Raw genomic sequence first — 8,377 nt, forward strand, 5'->3', positions numbered from 1 at the left:
GCAAAGACCACCTGGAGATGCTGGGGACTGAACATCTAAGACAAGATGTCCATAGTTCCCTCAGTATGCTGGAACAGCCCTGGGAAATTGATATCAAGTTCCCAGAATTTATTTGCAGTCATTGTGGGACTCTTGCCTTAAAATATGAGGTAAAAAGTGCTCGGTGGAGTTTTCTTGGAATCCCAGTTTGTCAGAAACTTTATTCCACCTGTTGCCTGCTAGGTTTGCCTTCTAAGGAGATCTGAAGTAGAGGCAGAGAAGGCAAAGGACAAAACAACAGAGAATGAGAAAAGGCAGCTCAGGGGAAAAGACATGCAAAGAGATGCTAAGCAAAACATCCCATCTATTGCTCGTGGCATGTGGTCTTGGGGACCTGTCATAAAATACTTCAATGCAAATGTTTTTAAAAAAACTTCAGGATAGGATCTCCTCAAATAATGAAGGGGCAGTTTTCTTAATGGCTTTTATTGCTCTTACAGTATTGCTGAAAAGTCCTATTGCTAAATAGGATTTCTTTACATTCAGCCTGAATTTGCCATCACCCTTCAGCTTTACCTACTCTGCCTGTTCAGCTTTACTGTAAACATTTTTCTGCTGCCTTGATCTTAGCAACTTTCATGTAGTCTCTAGGTTATGATTCTGCTTTCCTGTCTTGAAATTCACGGTCTTTTTCTGAAGGTAAAATCACGTCAAGGCAAACAAAATGTGTTGTAAAAAGGTATAAACTTTATCTGCCCCTCTCTGGCCTTTTTGACTTTGTGTTTTTCACTGTCCTGCCTCTCTTTAAACTGGAAATCCTCAGGCAGTTCTGCCAGAGCTGCTTGCATGTTAAAATAGATTAAATAGTGAAATGTGGCTTCATGGAAACTCTAATGTCCTAAGGGCCTGAATGCCATGTCCCTAGACACAAGTTGATACAAAAGAGATCATTTAGGCTGGACAGACATTCTTGGTATTTTACAAAATGCCTGGAGACACACTGGGAACACAGTATGGAATTAGGGTGCCAGTGAAAAGAGTAGAACCATTTTCAGAGAGTCCAGTTTTGTTTAGCTGAGAGAATCAGGCAGTAGTAGTTAAAAAATAAGGAGAAAGTCTCGTATCTATATTTGCAAGCTTTTTTAAAAAACAAAAACAAACCGGCATCCAACTGCTGGTGGGAACTGTGTCTGTCAGCCTTGCAATGAGGTTAAGAACTTTCTCAAACTCTTCCCATGGTTCTTGAGGTGCTTCCCAGAAATCACTCTACCTCATGCAAGAACAGGAAAAATCAGAATATGCTGGTATGGATTTATCAATACATAAAAATATAACTTATTTCTGAAACTTGTGTTCCTTAGTTCATTAGCTGTGGCTGAAGTGTGTTGAAAGAAGAGCTTCCCTGTTATTAACTCCCACAACATCTTGATTTCCAAATATTTGTGACTGGAAAATTGCAGTAGTGGTAGTTCAAGGTTACAGTGCTGTGCAAATATGCAAGAAGACTTAAAAAAAGCCTCAAAGGAAATCATAGATCTAGGCATATGTGTACATTCAGCATGCAAAAAGAGGGATATAAGCAACTTTTGGTAGAATCCTGGAGCTTCCAGGCTACAGTAACACCCACTAGAAGGCAGATGAATAGAAAATAACCTGCATGCCTCAATAAAACCTAATTTTACTTTTACAATCCGAATCTCAGCAAGCAGTAGACCCTCCAAAATTTAAATCTGTAGATAATCTTCAGAAAAGGCTCATTCTGAGCAGTGGAGAATTGTTTCCATTGTTCTCTCTCAACTTTTTGCAGCCTCCCCTTTGAACAGCCTCATTCCAGTAGCTGCTTTCCTCTGGCTAAGGAGCTGTGCATCCAGCTGCTTAACTGTTTACTCTTTCCTTTCCCTGTTATCTTGCTGTCGTTGTGGAGCGATTAGCATCTGAAAAGGTTTCAGTCTGTCCCACCTGCCCCATGCGGGCTCTAGCAGTGACAAAAACTCGGATTGTGCCCTGGCTGCTCCAGCATCACACTGGCATAGTGAGAAGTCGGAGCTGTAAGGCCAGATCGAATTGACTCCTGGTGACAATCTGATTTCCCTCTAATCAAGGCCTCTGGGAGAGATCCCAGGACATTGTGCTCTGTGTGTTTTGTAACCATGTTTCCTAGGTGAGACAATCAGTACCTTTGTCTGTCTGTTAAATCTCACATAAATGAGCTATCAAACCCCATACCTGCGATCTTCTGCCACTTCAGGCTCACTGGGAACAGCAGCCACAGCACAGAAGTTGTTTTACTGTGCTGTTGAGTTTTAGACAGAGCTTGGTCTACTGAGAGCATCTACCTGGTAATATTCAGGAATTTTTCCTACCTCAGGTAGGTGTTGGATAAAAGGTCTGATGGGCAAAAGCATAGCAAAGGCACAGGGAATACCATGGGAAGAGGAAGGGAAGGAGGCTGGCAGCTTGGTTTGAGTGTTCACATATTATTCTTCATTTAGGGGGCTGGGGATATGGTAGGTGGGTGTACATAGTTGGATATAATGCTGTTATAAATGAAAATGTGTCCAGCCAAATTAAAATGAAAAAAATAAAATACTTATTTTGCAACCAAATTCTATCTAGCCAGCCACAAGGAAAGAACAGAGCTCAAGGTCTGCATTGGGTGTGCAACAAGAAGTCAGCCTCAGCAGAGGTTTCCCTCTAAGTCCACATACTTCCATCCTGGCACACGCGGTTTTTATAGGGAAAATTCTGCCTGAGGCCAGGATTTCGGCAATCAGTCCTTTCTTCTATTCAGAGTCCCATAGTTTGATGAGATTTCTTTTCTTGGCGACGAGGTAGAGCAATTCGATGTTTGGAGTTGGTGAATCCCTTGCTGAAGTTTACGGGAACGCTGCATTCACATGGATCTGCCCGAGGATTTCCATGATATCCATCTCGGGTCGTTCACACAATGATCAGCGCCTGGGCGTTCCTGTATCGCTTCAGGTACGGCCATCTCCAGAGAGCCACATCCTTTTACGTGTAAATCGGGTTCTAATATACACCAGGTCTCGCCTGCGAGGGTGGGGGGGACTCCTAATACAAACGTGTATACTCTAACAAATATTCAATACCACATATATCATACTAGAAATGGTGCGAATTATATCTACTACACATAACAATGTGATATGGGAACAACAAAGAGCAGTTGTGAGGTATTTTTCCCCCATGGGTAGTGCAGCCAAAAGACCTTAAGGAGGGAGAAGCTGGACATTTTTGTGATTGAGTACAACTTTTCTGGGGGGACTGTAGCAGGGGTTTTGAAAAGCTACTAGGCAGTCTTGGGCTGAGAAACTTTTGATAGAACTACTCGAGTAGATACAATTTTCCCTCTCCAGTTTCACCGTCTCTTTCTTGTTCTTTGCAAGCTAGAAACAGATGGAGAGGATAGTGGAAGCCTCCTCCTCTCATTCCACTTGCCACGGGTTTTTCCCTACAAGGAATAGCTACACTAGTCAGTGCCATAGTGTCACAGAAGGCCTAAAGAATTAGTTCAGATGTACCTGCTTAAGGATGGCCAAGATGAATCTCACAGTAAGTCATGTTCTCTCTGCATAGCTGGCTGGCTGTCTATCTTTTCTTCAATTTTCTTTTCAAGAGGAGTTTGCACATAGGAATCATGTGTATGAGCTGGGGACATACTGTCAGAGGGGCTATTTACACCTGCAGCCATGGTGCAGCACCCCAGGAGAAACCTCAAAGCCAGGGGTGTGCTTTGAATGCTGGCCTGTGCTGGAGCAGGGGCCTTGGATGGATTGTGATCCTGACCCTGTGGATCACTTCTTCTCTGGGAGAAGTGGGAGGGGGAATTGTGCATGAGGCAGTGGTGGCCAAAGCCAAGATGCTGTGGGCAATGGCAAAAGCGCTCTTGGCTGCAGGTTTTGTGCTCTGTGCTTAGCTCAGACAGCCCTGGAGGTGGTCGCTGGATGCAGTCAGCTGTCGTCCTATTCCACAGCATCTCTCCACCCCTTTGTGCTGTTGGCTCTCCTCTTCTTCCAGGCATAGTAACTAGCTGTGACCTTTGCACTCATTGTTTAGGTATCCCCAGGGGCATTTCTCCACTGCTGCACTTCTTGCTGTCTGATCTCATTGTATTTTTCATGGCATTAATAGAAGATAAAGGAATGGGAAAGATTTTCAGAGAGGGGAGTTTTCAATTGGACATGCACTGCATTTCTTTTCCAGGCAGTGGGAAACACAGGCTTGTTGTGGATCTTCAGAGACTCCTTGACCTTGAGAAGGATGTTGGAAGTATGGAAATCTGCTTCTGAAGTGAAGGGCACTGCATCCTTTTGAACGCAGGAACACCTCAGAATTAGAGGGCATAACTGAGGAAGGAAGTGCTTGGTGGGCTGGAGAAGGACTCTGCTGGGGGGAATAGTGTTAGATCTGGCTGGTTAGATCTGGCTTCCTCCTTTGTCCTAGCTCTGAAGTTCTCTCTCTCCATCCCTCTTTCCTCTTCTTACTCTGTTCCCAGCCCCTCACCAACAGACAGCAGGTCTCAGTGCTGGAAGAAGAACTGGAGTCACAACTGCAATGTTTCCGAGGTCAACTGATGCCAACTGAAGTGCTGTAAATTGTTTGATTAAATTGATTTCAATGAGCAAATAAGAAGCCTTTATTTAATCAATTTTATCTTCTCTGGAGCTGCTAACCAGTACACACTGAACAAATATTGTCAACATTGCCTTTTAAATCTATTTTTGCTATCCAAAAATGTGTGCTGTGGCTGTGCATGTTTGATCAACCCTGCTAGGTTAATGTTTTAGAGCATTCACTTTTTGTAGTTTTTCATGACAAGAATATAATGAGATAAATATATTTTTTTTCATTCCACAACTCATTCCTGTACAGCTTAATGGAATCTAAACTTCAATTACTGCACAAATCCCTCAGCACCTAAAATTCATTATTAAGTAAAGCTTCCTCAGATGTTTTGGATTCACTGAAAGTAAGCTTGTCTAAACATAATTGACATTTACATGGATTCAATTTAAACAAGGTAAGATTTATCTCTCAAAAAATAATTAACTGATTGATTTTTTTCCTCCCTCTTTTTGTGGTCAATGTGTTCCTCAGTGTTTCAGAAATCATAGAGCTTAGCTCCTCACAACTAGTTCCTATTTGCAGATACGGAGGGCAAAAGAAATTTCCATGCTTTTGCAGTCCCCAAAGGCTTTTTCAATTTGAATAAACTAGTCAGTACTTTGAACCAGGTGAATAAACAGGAAAAAAAAGAGGAAATATTCTGTGGAGGCATGAACAGAGCTCCCTTGTTAAAAACTGGCTGAACACTTTCATAAAGTGTTTTCTGGACATTCCCCACTGACTTTTGCTTACTCAATAGTTTGCCTTTAAGACATTGTAGTAAATGTATAGGGCTTTATTAAGTTTTTTACTGTAATTGCTTGACTGTATTCTAAAACAAAACAGTGCCCCAACCCCCTCATGGTAAATAATTTATTCCTTATATTCAGACTAAATCTACCCTCTTTCAGTTTAAAATTTTGCCCCTTGTGCTGTCACTCCAGGCCCTGCTAAAAAGTCTCTCTCCACCTTTCTTATAAGTTCCAGTTCAGTACTGGGAGGCTGCTCTAAGGTCTCTCTGGAGCCTCTCTTTCCCAGGCTGAACAACCCCAACTCTCTCAGCCTGTCTCCATGGGAGAGGAGCTCCAGCCCTCTGATCAACTTGGCGGCCTCCTCTGGACTTGCACCAGGAGGTGAATGTCATTCTTGTACCAGTGTCCCCAGAACTGGATGGAGCACTCCAGGTGGGGTGTCACTAGACCTGAGTAGTGAATAATGCAAGTGGACATGGAAAACTGGTTCTCAGGCCTGAACCTGAGCCTGTAAAATAGCTTTTTTGGTTTTTTTAAGTCCTGTAGGCCTTTATCCTGGAGTCTGGTCTCTTCTCTGCAATGTCTTAGGTCAGTTTACTAGAACTATTCCCGTAGAACATGAATTTTGTTAGGTTTTTCACTGAGGAGTTCATTGGATGTAATCAAAGTTGTCAGTCAACAGAGAAAGTAAGCAGCTTGGCCAAAATTAAGAATCTAGCAAGAGACCTGACAAATGTTCCTACAAATACATTACAAGTAGTTAAATCTCCCACCATGGTTTTTCAAGGTGGAACTTGCTTTATATAGGACCCCAGACTTTACCACTAGCTTGGGTTTGAGTTTTCATTCTTTGTTAAGACTAGACATGCTTCCTAAGCCACTGTGTTAAGATCTGGAAATGTTGTAGGCTTGGCTGAGCCAATTTATCTATTTCTAAACAGTATTCAACTTCTATGAATGCTTATCTACTTGATGACCAGATTTGAATTAACAAGTCAGGATGTTGTGGTTAAGAGAAGTCACCATGCCCGGTGTGCTGCTGAGATTTCCTCCTTTTGGTGGGGTGATTAAGAGAGGTGAAGCAAGAGCCAGGGGTTTGATGCTGGGCCAAGAAGGTTCAGAAGGGAATAGACTCTTTCAATGGCATGTGTTGATGCTGGGCCAAGAAGGTTCAGAAGGGAATAGACTCTTTCAATGGCATGTGTGGATTTTCTGAGTGTTAGCTGGTGCTCTAGTTACTGCTACCTTTTGTGAGAAGTATACAAAGTTGTGGGTCTCAGGGTGCACATGCGTCCTTTGAAGAGAAATGGTGCTTTGCCTGTAGTTTGAGCACCTTTTTATGACAGTTTCCAAAATTCCCTGGGCATCATTTTGAAATTTGCCCAAACTGAATGCCAACTAAAGAAATTAAAGCCTACAGTCTAAAAGCTGGGTAGAAAAGAAAAAAAAAGAAAAAAAAAAAGAAAAAGAAAAGAGATTTGCAGTTCTTTGAATGATTTTAGTATAGGGGCCAAACATTGAGAAAGGCATAGAACAGTTTATACTGTGTTGCCTTCAAGCTTTCTGACCCAGTCAGCTCCTGCTCCTTCTGCTGTGTTTGTCCAGGTGTGTTCTCAATTCCTTGCTTGGTTTTGGTGCAATGAACAAATCTGCTGTCGAGACAGCAGAAAGAGCGTGCAGCAGTCTACCTTGGCATTGTGGAGAGATTCTTTAAAGGGATTCCATTATGTTGTGGATGCTAGTCAGTTTGCAGAAATACTAAGGCCTGGCAGATTTTTATGAACCTTACATGAACTATGAAATATCCTTAATGCAAAAGTTTACTTCACTATCAGACAAGGATAACAAATCTCATTGTCTTTGAAAATGCTACACAGCAATTATGGAGTGAGCATGTGCATGTGTGTGTGTAAGGGGTGAGTTGGGAATGTCTGTGATTAGGAGCATGAAATTTGTGATTGGAAAGAAGGGAACAACAGAGGAGGCCAAAGGCCTGTATGATGTTGGTGATAAGCATCTAGAGGAGCATGAAGAGTGATTCGGTTGCTTTGATGAATTACTCTGCACTACAGACTCTCCAGCAGATATGATTCTTCAAAGAATGTGAAGACTTCCTCTCCTCTCCTCTCACAGTCTCCTATCAAAGTGCTCTGCAGACATCGGTACTTCTCTGGTACTCTTCTCATGCAGCTCATTGAGACCACTGCCTTTTTATTTTCTTCAAAGATATTAGAACATAGGAGTGATTTCCGAGGTCCTTTTCCTCATTCTGAACCATGGGCAATGTTATCAATTTATCATATGTATTACTAAGACTTCTTCCTTTCCAGTTTTTGATTCAGGTTTTAGCTGTGGAGAAGCTGTTTCTATATGGTTTTGCACTACCAGTATGGACTATGTCCTTTGTTCCAGCGGAAGTGTGTTTTCAGGAGGAATAGATCCCTTATTCCCCATGGGAATCTTGGCCTAATACTTCTATCAAAAAGGCCTTATTGGAGTCCATCTAGAGAAAGAAAACGAAGAACTAGAAAGGCTGCGCAACCTTGCTTTGCTTTCTCTGTTGCAGAGACTTTGTCTGGGTTTGTGACACCTGTGCAGCTGTCAGTCACTGCCTTTGATGCAAATCCTTCAAATGTATGCTCATGTGACCAAAACCCAGGTTTGCCAAAGCTAAACAAGGAATAGAGAGCACACCTGGGCAAACATGGTAGGAGGGCATGGTGGGACAGGGTCAGAGAGATCTTCCCAGTGCTGGCCCCAGTGCATGCAGCTCCTGCCAGAAATCTGCCAGCATCTGGACCTCTCTGGCTGTGATTTGTGATAGATCTGGCTTATGCTTTTTGTAGGAAAATCTGGTTTTAGACAAAAAATTTGTAAGTTTGCCTGGCAGACTCTTTTCTGTAGTGCTAAGCAATAGGAAAAGAGGCAATGGGCAGAAACTGATGCACAGGAAATTCCACATGAATATGAGGAAGAACTTCTTGACTGTGCAGGTGACTGAGCACTGGAACAGATTCCCT

This window comes from Lonchura striata, chromosome 2, assembly GCF_046129695.1.
Source record: "Lonchura striata isolate bLonStr1 chromosome 2, bLonStr1.mat, whole genome shotgun sequence".
Lineage (NCBI taxonomy): Eukaryota > Metazoa > Chordata > Aves > Passeriformes > Estrildidae > Lonchura > Lonchura striata.